Source organism: Taudactylus pleione, unplaced genomic scaffold (genome assembly GCF_031769625.1).
Source record: "Taudactylus pleione unplaced genomic scaffold, aTauple2 ptg000012l, whole genome shotgun sequence".
Taxonomy (NCBI): Eukaryota; Metazoa; Chordata; class Amphibia; order Anura; family Myobatrachidae; genus Taudactylus; species Taudactylus pleione.
Window position 1 is genome coordinate 1090559 of NW_028284415.1, and position 20690 is coordinate 1111248.

Consider the following 20690-nt stretch of genomic DNA (forward strand, 5'->3'; position numbering starts at 1 on the left):
CATGTCAGTGAAGGATTTTCTCACTTCTCTGTAACATGTCAGTGAATGATCTTCTCACTTCTCTGTAACATGTCAGTAAGGGATCGCTTATCTGCCCTTCGTCAGTGAGGGATCTTCTGGTCTCTCTGCCTTATGTAAGAGATTTCCTCTCTGTCCTATGGGGGGTGAGGGATCTCCTCTCCTGTCTATGCCAATTGTAATTGAGGAATCTCCTCTCTCTCCCTGACCCTGTCTGTGAAACATCACCTCTCACCCCACCCCCACTACATTTGTGAGAGATCTGCTCAATGCAGCCTACACCGTCAGTGTGTGAATGATCTCCTCTTATTCCCTCTATCTATGAGAGATCTGCTCTATTCTCTACCCCCCACCCTATCTGTGAAGGATCTTTCTCCACACAGGAACTCTCAGCCCTTTCCCGCCATGCATTGCGGCCCCTGACAAGTCGATCCAAGATGGCGTAGAAAGTAATGACAGGTAAGTCCTGACTCCCACCCCCCCTCTGCTGCCGCCGTGTCCCCTCCACCGTCCTTCCCGTCCCGGGCACACCCGTCTCTGCTGACCGGGCTTTACCCGGCAATGTTTGCAAGCAGCGGCCTAACGAGCTCCATGGGAGGGAGGGGAGAGGCCTAGTCTACACGGCTCGGCCGTCTGTTTACATCCCGGCCTGCTGGTCTAGGAGAGCTCCCGGCGCCGGAGCACAGTACAGGCCTGTCTGCAGAGGTAGGATATTGGCTGTGCCTGGTGACGGGTGGGGGAGATGGGGGCACTGCACGGAGTGGAGTTTGGGTACTTATAGTGGGGTGCACGTTGTGGGGTCTGTGATAGAGAGCCGGGTGTGCTGGAGTATAGAGGGACAGCTGTATGCGATCCCTGCTAGGGCATGATCAGATGCATTTTGTCTAGAAGTACAGTGTAGTTCTTGGGTGAGTTGGGTAATATGCCTGCATACAGGTAACCTATTGTAGGGGTGCTGTAGTTAGACTATAGGTAAGGGGGGCTGAGATTTTTTTTTTTTCTGTTCTAATTGTTGAATTTAAAAATGCATCTCTGAGGTGCTGTGTATTACATAGGGGCTATTTTGGGTGGCTGTATATTTAAAACTTGTAATTCTGATGTCCCCCCAGGTAATCTATTTTAGTGAGTGCAGTGAATTTACATGGGGGGGGGGAGGGGGGGCTGGGGTGAGGGATGGCTATGAATTTAAAAAAAATTATGTGTTATAAGACAGTTGGGTGTTTATATGGATTTTTTTCCCCTGCAGCCAGTGATGTAGGATATATTCATGCTGTGTGTAAATTAAGGTGCACATGGTATTTAACTTTTTTTTTTTCGATTTGGTGATGCCTGTGTATGTATGTGACTTTGGCTGTAATTGTGAATTCCATATTGGTCAGACATGCTGTATAGCCCACACACTTATTGTGTTATGTTTTTTTTTATTGTACTTAGTAAGGAGCATGTCCATAAAGTGGGGCAGTATTAAAGTAGTACATCATTAGATTAACATTGACCTGAATTCCTGCTTTACATTGTTTAAAATCCAGCTGGGAAACCCTCCAGCACCTGTATTACATCGGGTGCCGACTGGTGATGTTCATGTATAGTAATTATTACTCTTTAATGTGGTTGATTTATTATTTTATTTTAGTAGATGTGTTGGTACTGAGCTTCTGTAAAAACTACATCTCTTTTCTGGCCATATTTTTAAATTAATCTGAAAGAAAGTCCAGACTGTAAATGTTCCTTTATTAATGTCGCCCCACAGTACTACATTTTCTACTTTTACTTTTCTGGTGGCTGTGCCCCATTTTTCATAAAAATGTGTCCTCGTACACTGTGGCTTCAGTCGTGCCAAACAGCCCGTCTCAGCATGTAAGGTCCCGGGCGACTCGCCATACCGAGAGCCATTCTTGCTCAAAATGTGTCTTAATTCGCTTAAATAAAACATCTGGAAGAGACAAAACCATTCTGATAGATTACACTGATCAATTTGATGTTCGACATTTGTACGTCTGTGTGTGAATGAGTCTGAAACTATATACGAAGTGCTACGATTTTGCAGTTGTGGCTTTTTGTTCCGCTAAACTCTTTGTGCTTCATTTGCACTTATAACTGATTCCTGTATGCTTTAAGTCACAGCCCAGCATCTTTATTATACTTTTTATCATAATAATTTGGCTTTTAAGGTTCACTTGACAGTTTGAATAAAGCTTGTTTCAATCCTCCACTTTGGAAGCAGCAATGTATATGTGATTAAAAATCAGTATATTGCTACTGTCAATTCACATCCTTAAAGTCTATGGAGTTTGCTGGCATACTGATCATCTCCAAAGCATTTGATGCTCAGGGGTGCTACCAGAGATCGCATTAACTCCTGTATAGATGTCGTAGACGCCTTTAACCCTACAGGCACTTTCTGAAACAAGGTCTCAAGCGTATATTTTACCCTTGAGTCAAAGCGGTGTCCAGACTTCCTGTTGCTATAACATCACCCAGTGGGATGGGGTAGCGTGGGACACTTGGCTGCTGCCCCTGGAACTCTGCCACCTGGTGCATTATAACCAGTTGCTCTGCGGCTCCCGTGTTGCTGTCACCTGCTGCACCTAATGCTAGCTGATGAGAAACTGGCCAGCGGCCTGGTATGCATGAAGGAGCTGTAGCTTGGGCTGAGCGAATCGGAGAAGACTACAACCTTAGCCTCCCATGCCCGGAGCTGCCCCTGTGCATATGGAGAGATGTAAGAGGGCCAGGCGGAAGACGTCAGTGTAGATGGTAAAAGTGAGATTGAGTATAACTAGTCCAACACCAGCTGTATGATATTGCCAACTTGGCCTTTTTGAATGAAACTTTATTTGACGACCATGAATTGTGAATGTTGAAATAATTGCAATACAAATTCATAAGATATCATTGGTAAAAATGTACTATCAGTCATAAGGGGCGATTCAATTGTTTTATTGCACCCCATGGAATGGAACATTTATATACTATTTTATATGAGAAAAATAGTAATATCTTAGGCATGAGGTAACAATTCAGGAGTGAGTTGTCTGTTGTCTGATTCATGGGGGTTCCTAACTTTTAATGATGGTGCTATATGCCATACAGGTGCTTTGTCCACTGGTGGTTTTCCTACTAGAAAATGTGCCTTATATTACTTAGTACTGACATTGCTCCATGCTAATATCACTTTGGAGTGACTAGACTCAAGCACGTTTTCTGAACGTAATTGCTACTGTATAAAGGGGTGCATTGCGTGCATGTGTGTATCCTATTATGTGTGTTTTATATCTATCATTTTCACTCACTTTGGATACAAATAATCTTTAAAATTGTGAAGAAGTACTTTTTCTCTGCAGAAAAAAACGTTACACGACCACTGGGTGTACATGTATCTTTTTCGACTGGCAGATAGAAGAACCACGGCTGAAATCCAGCACCAATGAAATGGAAGCAAAATCATGTCTCCAGTCACACACTAGTTGTAAGTGGCTATATTCGTATCAACAGATAATAGAATAGAATTTAGGACACTTTGTGGGGAATTCTGTTCAGTGCAGCTGTGAAGTGCCTCTGGAACAGTTGGTTGAAGACACTTCGATCCCAGTATCTTGGCTAGTTTTTCCTTGCACCCCATAAAAAAATTGCGAGAGAAAATTAGTGTACGGTAAATGAACAGTTAAGGAAATCTTGTTTAAGATGGTGTATGTAGCAGATGCAACATAATTTAAATTTTGAGATCTATTCCATCATCATTACTGTATCTACTTTTTGCAGAAATTGTGGTTTAAAGATTGTAGTAATAGTTAGAAATTTACAACCAAAAATCAGGAATGATGCAGAAATTACCAGTGATTGAATACACAAAGCCAGCAAATGAACATGCAAGACCAGTGAATGAACAGTGTAATTTAGTTTCAGAAAAAGGCAACAGGTCAACTTACTTCAGTGCTATGTTAAATCAAAGTACAAGATGCTACTAGTAGATTAATAATAGCTATCAAGTATCTTTTTTGCCTATTTTTAAGTATTTCTGGGACACTGCATATTCCATATCCTCTTGAACCAGTTATACTTGGAGCAATTATATTTTCCTTCTCCATGTTACTGTCGTATCATATTCGGTCCTCTTTCTCAGGCCATTTCCAAGAAGTCAGACACGACAGGCTTCACCTTAGTTATGCGTTTTATCTTTCACTATTCCTGGATAACTCTTCCTCATATTCGTAACATAGTTGTTCAAATGTAACTTTTTGACCATGTGTTGGCCTCCAGCTACATTCTCTTCATTAGAATTCTTGCCTGAATTCTCAGGGGCTAATGAAATAGTTTTTGCACACCCTATCACCCGTCTAAACTGTGATGGTGATATTCAATTTTTTCAGTTTTCCACTCATGTCATGCCCAAATAGACCAGGTTTTGCCATGTAAAGCAACTAACCCGTCTAAAGTCCTGCTTTGCTTGCCCAAACGAGGGACTTTTTGTCGAGTGTTGCTCGCTACCTCAGGAGGGTGCTAGCAGAAATCATGCAATTGAGCCCATCGGCAGAAACAATTGAACAGCTATGACGGACGGGCAAAAACTCAAGGTTGCGCAAAAAACAATTTAATTCTCCTGTCATTTAGTTATGTTTTTTCCATTGGTATAAGTTTACCTAAATTAACCTTGATTTTAAGGAATAAACAACAATATAATTTGTAAAACCCACTTAATTAACAATTTGTTCATTTAGTAAAAAAAACTGATTATGGTATTCAGTAAATGAATACCACCCTCTTACCTCATCCAAGGCTATCCATGTAGTTTTTCACCTCAGGGTATCAAATTCTAACACTTTAAAAGTCTTTCCCCATATGCATTGATTTATAAATGGAATGGGATTGTTTAGCCGCCAGTTCAAATCCCGACAGCAGATGCCTGACAGGATGAAGATCCCGACTGGGGCAGGTAAGTACCCTAACACTCCCTTAGTGGTGCCTAACCCTGACCTCTCCCCAGGGGTGCCAACCCTAACTCCTCTACTGCCGCTCCCTAAACCTAACCCTCCCAGGGGGGTGCCTAACCCTAATCTCTTCCTTGGGGTGCCTAGCCCTCCCCCCTAGGGGTGCCTAATTCCAATCTCTTCCCCCCCCCCCCCAAAAAAAAACCAAACAAACAAAAACTAACTCTAACCTTGCTAAACTCCCTAATGCTAACCCCCCCTTGCGGCTAACACTAAGGGCGCCCCGGACTTGCCTTCGTTCGGGCTGGCGTTTGGCATCGGGATTAAGATAGTCGATGCCTATCTTAAATCCCTTGCCAGGATTCTGATGTCGGGATTGAGACCACGGCCGTCGGTCTCATAACTACATCCCCTATAACAGGGCTTGACAAATCCCGGGGGCCAGGTCGCCATGGCGACCAGATTTTGGTGCCTGGCGACCAGATTTTACAGGGAGGGATGAAGCAGATCTATCAGCCCAGCGGAGATTATTGCAGAAGGCATTTCGTGTAGTGTGCGCCAGCCCAGTGATCGCAGTTTTAATCGGTTCCTGTTACCTGTAGGACCCGCTGGCATTGCGGTGGCGTCTCCCCGACCAATCACCGCGCGGCACCACCCCCAGCCAATCATCGTGTGGGGTCTAGCAAGCCAATCACCGCGCAGCGTCACACCTGCTAATAGTCTTCTCCATGGCACCTGTATACGGGCAGGTGTATTGTCGGTGGTGCCGGGTCCATCTAGCAACTGGCGCTCCTTCAACAGTGCTGAGCTCTGTGCACGAAGGAGGCAGGGAAGGTGGACACTGCAGAGAGGAGGGAGCTGCAACAGTGACCCTGCCGGGGGCTCCCAGCAAAACCAAGGAGGTAACCACTACCCCAAGTGCTGTGTAACAGCTGCATATCACACTTTTAATCCTGTCATTTTTTTTTTGGGGGGGGGGGGCTTGGTCTGCCTCCTACACTTTCGCCTTGGCTCCTAGATTTTTTTTAAAAATTGTTGAGCCCTGCTGTATAAACACTATACATTATTATTTTGTAAAGTGTTTAGTACAAATTAGGCAATACATTACCTTAGTATTTTGAGAACAGAGCAGCTCAGACTCGTTCAAATCAAAAACCGAAATCCATTTGCAACCTAGTCATAGGACTTCAAGTTCCAACTAGACTCCATCTAACACCAGAAGGCTTCAAGTGTAAAATGATAAACTTGTTATGATTATCTAAGAAAATTAATGCTTATTTTAATAATTTAAACTTGAAAATGTTCATTCACTGGTAGTGTTCATTCACTGGCTGATTCACCCTAGTTTGAGTGCAATATTAGATGGCAATGTGCACAGATTTGAATTCCACCACATAGAATTATTTTCTGTTTTTTTTTTTTTTTTTTTTGCAGCAGAAAACCCTGTATCTAATAAACAGGTGTAACACCAGATATAAGCCCATACAGAAAAGTAAAGTGAAACTAAAGTGTTTGTACAGTCAAAGTGAAATTTATTTTTGACGTTTTGAATATTATGTTGTATACGTGGCCTTTTGCAATATTTACAAATTTCTTAGTAAACCTTGCAAGATGACATACACATCAGTACATTAAAATGATGAGTTATGAAACACCTTTAGGTGTCTTTTAAATCACAATGTGTTCTTTGGGGCACTTGGGGCCATGTAAGTTCAGACAGCTAGGCTGTGGCATCAGAAAATCTGGGAATGTTTTCAAAATGGAGCAGATGAGGTCACTTAACATTTGCTCAGGGACATGTCTGGGCGGTTTTGGGTTTGAATGACATTTTTTTACTCTTGTGTCGTGTCATTATGTGGTTATCTTTATCTCATTCCAGAGTATTTGCTATATAGTGTTTTATATGTGTATCATTTGTTGATAAGGTTCTTGAAATTGATACAGACTGTAGACGCCTTAACAAGCCAAGAAACTATATATATATATATAAAAAAAAAAAAAAAAAATCCCTGGACAGTGAAGTTCATGTTTCCAATATTTTTGAATGTTCTATATACGTTTTGTTTTTGACTTAGAAAATATTCCTCCAAAGATTATTATGACTGTGTCTCTGGTATGTATTCCCATCATCCTTTGCTGTGGTAAGAGGTTTTTCAGCATCTGTTGGAGTTTCCGGAATTTGTCTATGCCTGGCCCGTAGTGAAGAAGTATTTTATTTAGAGCTTTTGCTGCTTTGCATGTTTTGTATTTTCTTTTTATAGAGAAAATGTCCTGGAGGTTTCCTCAAAATAGTCAGTTGAAGTTTAAAATGAGCCACTGTATGCATATGTGTTGGGCCAGTAGTATATAGTGTAATGGTATTTACTTTGGCTGCCCCATCTCTTTAAATTAGTTTCATTTACTGTCTTATGCAAGTCCTCCTGCATAAGAGAAAAAAAGCAGAAAAATATATTTTTGTATTCTTTTCTCTAGCAACAATGTTTCTAAAACTAGTCTAAGGCTATAAACTATGATAATTTTTGTTCCTCTTCTCAAAATCTCAAATAATAAGATATTGGGACAGAAGTACTGATTGGGATGAAACCGATGCGAGCCAGACCTGCCGTTGGTGTATGCTGGGCAGAACTTTGACCTGGGGAACCTGTTCTGGGCCTTCCACTGGATCTATTTGGATGAAAACTTCACAGAGGGGTAATTGGTCTGGGATGCCTAACTTAATTTGAAGAATTAAACTAGACAACACTGGTACTTCAGCTAGTGTGATATAAATGAGGCTAAGCCAAGCGGGAATTTAAGTTTAAAACGGTAAGGTATGAAGGGTTTATCCTGTAATTCTAGTAGGCTGGACTCTGAAGTGGTCTTCCGCAACTGATTCAGACATATAAAAAGCTACAGATTGGCCCCCCTCACCTGCAAAAAAATAGCTTTTCTAGTGACACTAGCTATATGTTTGCCTACAACAGGTATTTTTTGCAGGGATGGAGTTGTTGACTGCCCCATACCATTATCTAGTCTAGATGCCTCAAGGGGTTTTAGTCTGATTTTGCTTTATTACCTTACTTCGTACCATGTGAAAAGCGAGGGTCGGGTGGGGCGGGTCTCCGTGGGGAGAAAAAGGTAGGTTGGTAGCCCTGCTTTTTTATTTGTCCTGGGCCCCACAATTTCTGATGGCAGCTTTTGAGACTGCAGTAATGAACTGAGTTGCTCCCCTCCATCTAAATAAATAAATATTTCACTTTGATAAACCCCCTCCCCTTGCACCTGGCAGGAAGTTAGGGATTACGGAGGAGTGTCCGGCGCAGCCTGGAAGTTTATATTTATTATCCTTATCTGGGTCTTGCTGAGGATGGATAGCTGTTATCTGCTGATCACATGTCTGAAATTATGAGGTATATTTTTACTTGATCATTCTCTGGCATCTTTCTTGTGATCAGACTATACAAATACTGGTGATGAAGCAAATTGCTCCAAGGTGTCTGGTGTGCTATGTCTTGCATCAACACTACATATTTATCCTGCATAGTTTTCGTGAGCCATCTATGACACTTTTGGACATTCCTACAATGTAGCAGTTATAGGAAAGAATATTGTTATTCCATATTAGATTCTTTGCTCTACTAGGGGTGTAGCAGCTGGAGGTGGATGTTTACATCACTATATAGCCATGACAGGTGAGCATGAAGCACTGAATTTTCATTATTTCATTAATAATGGAGCGGTTTCCACTCCCTCAACTTTTTTTTTTCAATCCTCATTACATTTGAAGGGTCACCATTGTTGGTAAGAGCCGTGTTGTTTATGACACCTGTTGGCCACTATTCTGTTAATGGCTGTTTTTTGTTTTTTTCGTTTTGTTTTGTTTGAGTTTAGAAAAAGTACTGTAGCACTGATGCTTTGACTTTTCATAAGTTATCCAGCATGCGTGTCTATGCACAATAGCGCAGCTGGCTGCAAATACAAAATACTGGTCCGTCTCAAAAAGGCGGCTTTGATCAATGCATATATCAACTTAGTTTATGAAACTTATGTACCAGTAGTCTTTTGCTCCACAATGACATTATTTGAAGGTATTTATTGTGGTAATATTTTAGAACCGCTGAATGTACTTATCTCTGCAATAAACAAATGAACTGTCATTTATTGATGCTTTTCCTTTAGTGAACTGAAGCTGCTAGAATATCAGTTGGCTTCTCGAGTTCACTTGAGGAATAGCAGCCAGTGTCTTGTTGCTTGCAATCAGTGCTCCCTACTGGTATCCTGAATTCTGAAAGTAAGTGTGGAAAGGGGTTATGGGAAGTTTACTTTGCAGGGCACAGTTTTCGCAGTATGTGGGACCTTGAATGATTTATGGTGTGTGTGAGTGATGTTTGTACCCTGGTTAGTGGATACTGCTACTAGGTCAGAGTAATGAAATGGTCTATGTTTCATTCTCTGCTATGTAATATCTGTATGAATATGTGATCCTAAGGTAAGTACCTATAAAGTGAAGGTATCCTATATAATCATGCATGCTCAACAGATCGTGTAGAAGATTTGTGCAAACATAAAAGAATCAAGAGACAATTTATTAATGACTAAAATGTAATTTTGAAAATATTTGTCTCCTGATTTTAGAACACATCATTTAGTTTATTTTTAGACAGTTGAGAATATACAAAAACTCCATTATATCTTATAACACAACTTTAAGCATACTTATAGTGCCCTAGCATCCCATATTCCTACCTATCTATTGATGATGTAGTTTTGGGAAGATCAAAAGCTGGGCACACACCTGATTGATGGCGTGGCGATTCGATGTAATGATATATCGCATCACCATACGCAATACACGATCTGTTATACGACGACACTGTATACTACACATACCTCATATAACAACTCCATGTCTCCTGTGGAATCGTTCCATTGGAAGTGCAGAACCTCCAATGGGACAATGCAATGAGCGGTGGGTGAAAATGACAGATTGGGGGTACACACTATGGGCACGATTTTATTCAACGCGATGTAAATAGCTCCAGGAGTGAGCTCCCGAAGCTATTCAATACACCGCGCTGCCAAGTCCGACTAATGATTGCTTCTCTCATCCCTCCGGGGATGAGAGAAGAAATCCGACAAAAGTCCCGGCGCGAGGCTGTTTTCTGCCCTTCGTGCCTGGAAAACAGCCTCGCGCCGGGAAGTTAGGTCGGGGAATGCCCGTTATCGCACCTATAAACTCTGTTTAAGGCGCGAGAATGAACCTTCCCCGACCTAACATCGCGATGAATTGAATAGCTCCGGGAGCTATCTCCCGGAGCTATTTACATCGCATTGAATAGAATCGTGCCCTATATGATGGTCATGCAGATTGGTCGAAAGTACCAAGATTGCACGTTTTATAGTGTGTACGCAGCTTTAGGGAGCTCAGTCCTCGTATACCACAACATAACCTGGAGCGCAGCTCAAACACTCCTTTCATGTTGTGTAATATCTGCATCGGTTGGCATGCAGCAATTGTCTGTGCCAGCTTGGAGTGAAATACCTGATTGTGCAGGCAAACACTTCGCTCATATCTGTACACAGAACGCTCCCATCCAAATAGTGTGCACTAATCCAGCATTAACTAACTCTGTGGAGGGAGGGTTTTTGTGTGAAACACTATGAAAAATAATATTGCTGCTCAGAAGAATCAGTGTTATAAAAAAGGCTGTTATGTCCTGTACAACAGAGCAGAGGGAGGTAACAGATTCTTACACTGGCCTTGGGTTTTCATCTGTTAGCTCAGATCTTTCTCATGATCCATATGGTGTAATTGTAGAAGGTCCTTTGCACATGCAAGATTAGAGACCAGCTTAATACATGAGGTGGCACAGGTGTGGTTGTGCAGAAGGAATGGATGCCATAGCATCTTATATAAACCAGGGCTTGATGAATCCCAGTCGCCAATACGACCAAGATTTTAGTCCTGGCAACTAGGTTTTATAACAGCTAGCCAGGTTAATTACTAATAAAAAAAAATAAAAACACTCTCCCGAGGTGATTACAGCTTGGAGGGGAGGTGGGTGGTGTAATGGTGAATGCCTGTCAATTGAGGAAAGAGGAGTGCATGCCCACCCACCCACCCACCCACATTCAATCAAAGGAGGTACATCATAAACTGACATGGAGCACGGTAATAATGTTTGTCTGCTGCAACAGATGTTGCAAGCTTTACACAGTGCTTGCTGGATCCTCAGCCTGGTCATCTAATAAACTGAGAGTCTGGCTGCCTGCCTTCACTGTGTTGTCTGCACCCAGCTGCTTATTTTTCTACACACCCTCCACATGTTATTGTCCTGGTTGGGGTACTGCTCTCTTCAGTTTCTTTTTGGGGTGGAAAGCTGTAGTCTGTGGCGTAAAATGAATTTGGTTCCTACTGTGTGGCATAATATGAACTTGGGCCCTATGGTGTGGCATAATATGAATGTAGGCCCTATGGTGTGGTATAATATGAACAGGTGTATTGTGTATAGTACAGGAGAATGATTCTAAAGTGTCTATAGAATAATACAGTATATAGGCCTGATTTAGAGATGAACTCTAATTTATCTTCCACCGCTGCGACGTGCAAAATAATGCGAAAGCCGCAGGAGGCATCTTAAGTAAAAAGACATCCACTGTCAGCTACTCTTATCCATAGAATTATCTGCGTGAACATCAGACATCTGTGTAACCCTGCGTTCAGAAAATGGGATAATATGATGCCCTGTTTTTTTTTTTTTTTTTTTTTTTACGTCACCCATCGCCGCCCCCAAATTTCAGCAGCATGTCAGTCATGCTGCTGCAGTTGGGGCACTGCGACTAACATCACATGACCTGATCTAGTGTTCCCGCTAGGCTGTTTTAGCGGGGCGCGGCGCACTGCCCTCCTTCTGGAGGGCAAAAAGCACCCTGCCCTAACAGCCTGCGGGAGCCGTTCTCATCCGCGGGACGCAGTGTCCCGCGGGTGGACAAACATGCGGTGATCCGGTCACCGCCGGAGAATAGACGCCGGGTGCATGCGCCCGGCATCTATTCTCCCTTTCTGCAGCGCTTGGGGGCTGCCCGGCATGTCCGTAAGCGCCGGGCACGCCCCCAAGTATGACGAAAAGGGGACGTGTCTTATAGACACGCCCCTTTTCATAACCACGCCCCCTTTTCGGACGCGCGCGCACAAGATTGCCCTCTCTAGCTCCGGCGCCCTGCCTCCCGCCGGAGCTAGAGGGAACACTACTGATCTGCACACGCACAGATCATTAAACATCAGAGACTTGGAATCGGGCCCTATATGTGTTATTGTGATGCATTTTGTATTGTACAGGAAAAATACACTGCTCCAGAGGTTCCCAAACACGGTACTCAAGGCTCCCCAACAGTTCAGGTTTTAGAGATAACCATGGACAGGGCCACAACTAGGGGGGGGGCTAGAGGTGCACGTGCATCGGGTGCCAGAATGCGGGGGGTGAAGGACTGACTCAACCCCTGCACACCCCGCGCAGTCTTGTAGCGCATGGTGACTTGGGGACTGCAAATTCCATGCGGACGACTCCATCCGCATGGGCTCTGCTGAAATCGGCCATCCAAAAATGGCCACCGCCGAGGAGAAGACAGAAGATATATATATATATTTTATTATATTATATGGGTCACTGATATGTATTGTGTATAGTAGAGGAGAAATGTACTTCAATATTTACTATATTATTTTACATAAATATATAAGTGCATTGTGTTTAGTATACTAGACTCTGATGGGTATGTGTAATAAAGAGTGTATTGGTCACTGACCTGTATAAGTATAGGGTACAGAATTTACCTGAAGGCTTTGTTATATATCAGTTGTGGGTTGTCCCTATGTTGGAGTTAAAGCCTGTGGACTGCTCAGTATATAATATGCTGAGCCACTTCATTTGACCTGCTACGTTGGGTGACTGTAACTTTTGTCCTAATGTGAGCAATGTGCCACTTACATTCTAGTGATTACCAAACCAATCACCATAACATGAGTCATGTATTCATATCTCCGTAACAGGAAAACCCAGCAGCAGGTAGCTGGAGAACTCTGCCTGTGTATTTATTGTAGCTGTTTTGTAACCTTTCACTTGTCACAGATGCATAGGACACAATCTTAATTCTGGTAACATTTTTATTCTTTGTAATTTTATCTTTGGGGGTGGGGGGGCACCTAATTAATTGAGTAATCTTTGTTGTTATCCTATATTAATGTACAAATCATAAACCATCTCGACCTTTTAAACTGGGGCGTTCTCTATTAGTCTTTAATATTTTCCAGCATGCACGCTGTACCAAACTTGGTCTGATCTTTATCATAACACTGGAAGCTCTTTATGATGATCTGATATATAATCATTTTAATACTATACTACATTGTGGAAAGTTTATAACCTTACCTATATTTTTTAAATATTTCTAAATATTATTTGAATGGCTATTACAAAGGGGTCATATATTAAACATGCATGATAGTCTAGCATATTTTCATCAAATAATTTGTAACAATGTATAGAAATGTTTCAAATAGAGACTATCAATGGAGAATATTCAGTAGATGACATGGTATGCTGAGACTTTTAGTTCTTCAACCACTGAGACACAGGTGGTATGATCTGCTTTAAGCAACTCACATTTACCTCACATATATACCCCAGACTTTTGAATTTGTTGGAAACCTAAGCTGGTCAATTGCTATCCATTATCAAAATCCTCAGTGTTTTCCTAGATGTCTTGGTGTAATGGCAACTGGTTATTGTTTTGGCATCAAATATTCTCTAACTTTGTTGGTTCTTATGTGACTTTAGTTACTTCTGTCATCTATTTATAATATTTATGTATTAAGACCTTATTCAGCCAGCAAGCAGAACTTTCCTGTAGGTATTGTCCTAAATAAATGATCAGTGGTCTTCGCGAGTGCAAATGTAATAGGACTTTGTGGCGCAGATCCTATCAATTGAAGAGTAGTTACCAATTCTTTAGCTTTAGGTTTAATGAAAGCTCATAACAAACTAACAGTGGATAGAATCCATCAGTTCATATATGGCATGTAGGAGTTCGGTACGCATGAACTTTAGACATGTCTGAAAATGCCGTCTGGTCAATTTCATCTACCAACCGCACATTGGGGGCGATTCAATTGTTTTAGCGCATCCTATCTCCTGTCTAAAGTGACCGGAGATCAGGATGCGATATTCAATTGTTTGGGCGCCCATGCATATCGTGCATGTCGTGCTCAGACACTGTTTTTTTTTTTTTTTTTTCAATAATTTTGACAGGTATACAACATAAAATTAACATTGTTCAATGTACAACCATTATATATAACCATTGCTATTACAAAATATATCCATTTCTTAAATTACATATCAAATACAGAATAATACCCAGAAGCAATAAATGATATCCCAGGGCACCCATGTTAACAATTGAAAGATTTATCAAAAGAAAAGAACAAGGTAAGTATCTCACAACTCTTTAAAATGGAATTCCAGAAGTCAGTACTTCCATATTGTACCATGAAATGAGACAAAAGCACTTCCTCAGTGCTTCTCTGACTGTGGTCGATAAAGTAAGAATATATGGAAGCCATAAGTCAAAAAACTTTAGTGTGTTTCTCCTTCAACAATGTGCTATCAGTCCAGTCCATTTGGAATAGGAATGAGATTCGAGGATACAACAAAGATATAGGGACAGGATCAGGAGTTATCCACTGAGAGAGTATAGTTTTCTTTGTAGCCGCAAATAATTTAACAAGTAACATACGATTACCCTTGGATAATTTATGGGAGGACGCGTTAGTATAAATACCCCAGAAAGCCCATGTCTTGTTAATGGTGAACTCAATCTTTAAATCAGTGATAATATAAGTTTGGAGTGACCCCCAAATAGTCTGTACTTTTGGGCAGGACCACAAACAGTGTACAATGTCCGCCTCAGGCGATCCACATTTGTAGCAATTAGAATTAGGAGCATCCCCAATAAGAAAATTTAATTTGGGCGTAAAATAAGACCTATCGAGAATCAATCTTAAGAAATAGAAACTAACTGTTTAGTCGTATGTTGGCTTCCAATATAATTTTCACCGTGAGATCAGGGAAGTCCACCCTCCATTTAAGTAGTCTCACGTTACCAAAGTCCAAATTTAGCGTTCCCGCTAGGCTGTTTTAGCGGGGCGCGGCGCCCTGCCCTCCTTCTGGAGGGCAAAAAGCACCCTGCCCTCCAGGAGGAGGGCAAAAAGCGCCCTGCCCTCACAGCCTGCGGAAGCCGTTCTCACCCGCGGGACGCAGTGTCCCGCGGGTGGAGAAACATGCGGTGACCCTGTCACCGCCGGAGAATAGACGCCGGGCGCATGCGCCCGGCATCTATTCTCCCTGTCTGCAGGGCTTGGGGGCTGCCTGGCGTGTCCGTAAGTGCCGGGCACGCCCCCAAGAGTGACGAAAAGGGGACGCGTCTTATAGACACGCCCCCTTTTCCGATGACCACGCCCCCCTCTCGGTCGCGCGCGCGCCTTCGGCGTGCGCACGGGCATGCCCTCTCTAGCTCCGGCGCCCTGCCTCCCGCCGGAGCTAGAGGGAACACTAAAATTGGTTAACAAACGGGAGTACCCGTAAATGAAAGAAGTAGAAAAGGGGTTTCCAGACTCGCGTCGTACCCTGTTATCCATCCTGCAATCTCTATCTTCATTAGTGAGGGTTGACAGCAGCTACCCTGTTTGATAGCTGCTAGCTTGTAAAAAATTAAATAAAGGAATAACTGGTAATGGATATTTCTCTTTTAGCTGAGAAAGTAAGAATAGTTAAGGTTTCTAGTTGGAGAAATTGATAGATATAATGGAGACCCCCATTATACTATGTATGAAATATTGGATAAAATTTGTGCGGGGTGAAATGAAGGTTACCCCATAATGACATTAAAATAGAGGAATATCTAGAAAAACCGCCACACCATACGGTGGTTGATAACAATACATTAGTTTAACTGTCTCTGGAATGGACTGTGGCGGTGTGTGCAAAAGAGACTAAATCCCAATTTGGTAAGAATGTTCCAATGTCCTTGATGCATAGACACTTAAGCCCTCCAATCCAGTCTAAAGCAATTCTATAGTTGGCTGCTAATGCATAAGAGCGGAGACAAGGTACATTGAGATCTCCCAGTTCCCGTGATTGTTGTAATTTGAATAGGGAGAGACTGGGGCGTTTACCTGCCCAGATGAATTTACTTAAGGCTTTATTAAATTGCAGGAATATGTTTTTGGGTGGTAATATAGGAAGCATTTGCAAAATATATAAAAACGGTGGAAAGCAGATCATTTTGTATAAATAACAACGCCCAGTGTAAGTTCAGGGGAGGTGAACCCATCTGACGAAATCTGAATACACTTTAGCGAGTAGAGGAGAGTAATTTACTGTGTATAATTTTGAAGGATGATTAGGGATTCTTATTCCTAAATAGGTAAAGCAATCATTAGTAGCTAATTGAAATGAGAATGAAGTACCACAACCCAATTTTGCTGCTGAATAGAAGGCTAGGGCTTCCGTTTTCAGATAATTAATTGTAAACCCCGAAATTAATTCAAAAGTTTCTAACAGAGTCAACAAAATTGGGTTTGCTACACGTGGATTCCTAAAATAAAGCAGCACATCGTCTGCAAATGCTGAAAATGTGATTTCTAGGTGAGCTAATTTAATACCTTGCCATCTAGTTTCTTTAAGAAAATGTCTAAAGAGGGGGTCCAGTGCCAAATTAAATAAAAGTGGGGAGAGGGGACACCCCTGTCTCGTGCCTCGAGATAAAGTAAAATAATGAGTATTATGAGCATTAATAGTTAAAAATGCTAACTGTGTTTGATACAGAGTATGAAAAACAGGTATGAATTCCGGGCCAAACTCCTGAAATTGAAGAATTCTGGTCAGGTGAGTCCAAGAAACTCTGTCGTACGCTTTGTCGGTGTCACAGCTAATAACAATATTTTCTTTCTCCTGTGAGCTATGTGCTGTGTGCATAGCCGCTAACAATGTGCGGACATTGTGTACTGAGTGCTTATTTTTAAGAAAGCCTGTCTGTGACGGGTGTAACAATTTAGGCAAAATCAACTGAAGGCGAGATGCCATAAATTTTGTGAAAATCTTGAAATCTTGTTTTAATAGGGAGATCGGTCTATATGAGGAAACAAGAGTAGGATGTTTGGTTTGGGGAGCATGATCACTCTAGCAGTGTTAAAACCATAAGGAGCAGTATTACCAGTGAGAATTGAATTGTGTAATTTAGAAAGATATGGTTGCACCTGCGGGGAAAGAAGTTTATAGTAGGCAGCAGAGAGACCATCCTGCCCTGGTGTTTTCTAATTAGGTAAAGATTTAATAACATTAGTGATCTCCATTTCAGTAATTGGAGAAATAAGTGTATACCTGTCCTCCATAGTGAGGGAGGGAACACCTGCTTTTTTCAGAAAATCTAGACTTTGTATAGGATAATCAGGGGGTGCAGTATATAAGGACTCAAAGAAGTCTAAAAATGACTCACTAATGTGTTCTGGATTGGTAGAAATCGTGCCTTGAGCAGTTTTGATGGAAGAAATATGTTTAGCCATTGCTGAGGATTTTACCAGATTGGCCAATAATTTCCCCGGGCAATTACCCCACCTAAAGAACCTGTTCTTCTGATACGATAAACGTATTTTTGCCGGGTGTGATATTCAATTCCTGACAGCGGCTGCCCGACAATGGAGGAAATCCCGATCGTCCTAAAGGTAAGTATTTACTAACCTAACCTAACCCCCCCTAGCCCTAACCCTCCTTAGGGGTGCCTAACCCTAACCTGCCCCCCCTGTGCCTAACCCTAACCTCCCCCCCCCCCCCCTGTGCCTAAACCTAACCCCCCCTTCCCCGCTGCCTAAACCTAAGTCCCCGGGGGGGTGCCTAACCCTTGCAAAAATATCAGAAAAGAAAACGCCATTTGGGCCGGTAGGGGCATAAATACAAGCCAAAGTGAACGTTTCATGTTCAATAACTACTTTTAGAAACAAAAATCTCCCTTCAGGATCTAACCATTCATCCTTAATCTCATAATATAAATTTTTGCTAAACAGAATCAATGCACCACGGGATTTTGTAACAAAAGACGCACCTGTATTCTCCAACCCAAGTATCTTTTAACATATTGGGATCATTTATCTTCCAATGCATCTCTTGAAGAAATACCACAGCAGGATGGAATTTTTGAAGGTGTCTCAGGATCTTTTTGACCGCAAGTTGGCAACAACTTTAAAATCAATATATATCGTAGAGGGGGGCTCTCCTTCGTCCGGCCTTGGTAGGATCTTGGGTCAATAAGGCTATTGAACAATGGGCTGAAGAGTTAGCTAGAGGTTTGCGTACCGGAACGTCAAGATCGGAACTCCTTACTTTAGTGGAGCATATTAGAGAATCAGCCATATATCTTGGTGAGGCTTCCAGGGATGTAGGCTTACTTGGTTCCCGGATTTAAGCTTCAGCAATAGCGGCTCGCAGAGCTCTCTCGCTTGGCTCCTGGCAAGCTGATGTCAAATCTAAGAGGGCGGTGGAGGCTTTACCTTTTACAGGGGATATTGTTTTTGGACCCGAGTTGGATAAGTGGATCTAGCAGGCCACAGGAGGCAAATCCATCTTCCTACCGTCCCCTTTCTTATTGACCCTGTTACCATGAAGGTCTTATTCTGCAAGAGGCTTCTCTGCGACTTCACGAGGAACAAGAGGTAGAGGAGGTGCAGCTGCCCCCCCTCGCCATCAGGACACTAAACCTGCCTACAAGCCAGTGGCATGATGGGTTACCAGCCCACCCGGGGCTTCCCATGTTGGGAGCTTATCTCTCTCTGTTCAAGGAAATGTAGCTTCAAACTTGTTCCGACTCCTGAGTTCGAAATCTAGTTTCACAAGGTTACCGTATAGATTTCTCGATCCATCCTCCTCGTTGTTTCTTCACGACTGGACTTCCGACCTCGGAAATGAAGAGAAGGGTATTACAGCAGGCTCCTAGAGTCAGAGGTGATGGTTCCTGTTCCAAGACACCAGAGGAATCACGGCTTCTATTCAAATCTTTTCATGGTCCGAAGCCGGACGGCTCGGTTCGACCTAAAGTCATTAAATCCTCACTTGACGTTCTTCAGATTCAAGATGGAATCTATGCGCTCGACGATAGCAAGCCTGGAACCAAGGGAGTACATGGTATCTTTGGATATCAAAGATGCTTACTTACCCATTCCCATCTGGGAACCACATCAAGTGTTTCTCAGATTTGCCATTCAAGATACACAATATCAGTTTCGGGCTCTTCCATTCGGACTGTCTTCAGCCCCCAGGGTATTCACGAAGGTCATGGCCACCATGATGGCTCTTCTTCGTCTTCAGGGGGTCACTATAATCCTGTATCTCGGCGATCTTCTGCTCAAGGCTCTGTCACCAGAACGGCTTCTTTTGGATGTATCTACCACTTATCACCTTCTGCTTCAGCACGGCTAGATTATCAACTTTCCAAAGTCGCTGTTGGTCCCTACACAGTGTGTCTTATTCCTTGATGATAATGATTCTGAACACCCCTCTTCAGAAGGTGTTTATTCCGGAAGACAAAGCAGCGGCAATCAAGGAATTGGTCAGACTCGTCCTTCAACCTTTAAGAGTCTCCGTGCATCTTTGTATCAGACTTCTTGGCAAGATGGTAGCGGCTTTCGAGGCCTTAGAGTTTGGTCATTTTCACTCTCGGACCTTCCAACTGGATCTCTTGTTCCAGTGGTTGGGATCTCATGTCCACATGCACCGTTAGTGCGGCTTTCTCCAGAAAAGAGAATTTTCCTTCTTTGGTGGCTACAGTAAAACCTCCGGTCCGGGAAGCATTTTGGTCTGTGGGACTGAGTGATTCTAACAACGGACGCCAGTCTCAGAGGCTGGGGAGCAGTGGTTCTGGATCATCATTACCAGGGAAGTTGGTCGGCTCAGGAGGCCCTCCTTCCGATAAATGTTCTGGAACTCAAGACTCCTTTCCTCTCCTGCAGGGGGCTGGCCATTCGAGTCCAGTCAGACAACTCGACCGCGGTGGCGTACATCGACAAGCAGGAACTCGAAGCAGGGGAGCCATGAGGGAAGTATCCCGCATCCACCGTTGGGTAGAAAAGCACGATGCGGCGCTGTCAGCTGTCTTCATTTCAGGTCTCGAAAACTGGGAAGCGGATTACCTAAGTCACCAGGATCTTCATCCAGGGGAATGGGTCCTTTATCCTCAGGTTTTCCAGGATCTGAGTCAGCGATGGGGCAGGCCCAGATCGATCTCATAGCGTCCAGACCAAACCATCAGTTCCCTCTTTATTGCTCCCGGGATTCGGTGGCAGTGAACGTGCTGACAGCTTCGTGGCCTTTCCAGTTTGTTTATCCGTTTCCACCTTTTCCCCTTCTACCTCGAGTGCTCAAGCACATCAAGAGGTAGAAGGTCAGGGCCATTCTGGTAGCTCCGACCTGACCCGCAGAGCCTGGTTCTCCGACCTAAACATGCTTCTCGCAGCAGATCTTTGGCCGCTGCCTCTTCGTCCAGACCACCTGCAACAAGGTTTTTTCCTCTACCCCCACCTTACACGGACTGCGTTTGCTGGCGTGTCTGTTGAAACCGTGATCTTGAAGCGGAAGGGTATTCCACGTGCGTTTATTCCTACCATGATCCGGGCTAGGAAACCTGTGACCTCGGCCGATTATTACCGGATTTAGAAGG

The 20690-nt window shown here is 43.0% G+C and overlaps 1 protein-coding gene across 7 annotated transcripts in view; it reads left to right on the forward strand.

Moving 5' to 3' along the window:
• Positions 1-301: 301 nt before the first annotated feature.
• The window catches only part of HELZ (helicase with zinc finger), a 173908-nt gene continuing 153519 nt past the window's right edge, over positions 302-20690 (forward strand). For 2 of the 7 annotated variants that reach the window (XM_088468534.1, XM_088468541.1), the window contains exon 1: positions 302-477. The gene's annotated coding sequence lies outside the window, so the exon portion shown is untranslated. Of the gene's footprint in view, positions 478-520; positions 724-3362; positions 3488-7021; positions 7060-7497; positions 7638-20690 lie in introns of those variants that run through there. The other 5 variants (XM_088468535.1, XM_088468536.1, XM_088468537.1 and 2 more) reach the window with 5 other exon arrangements.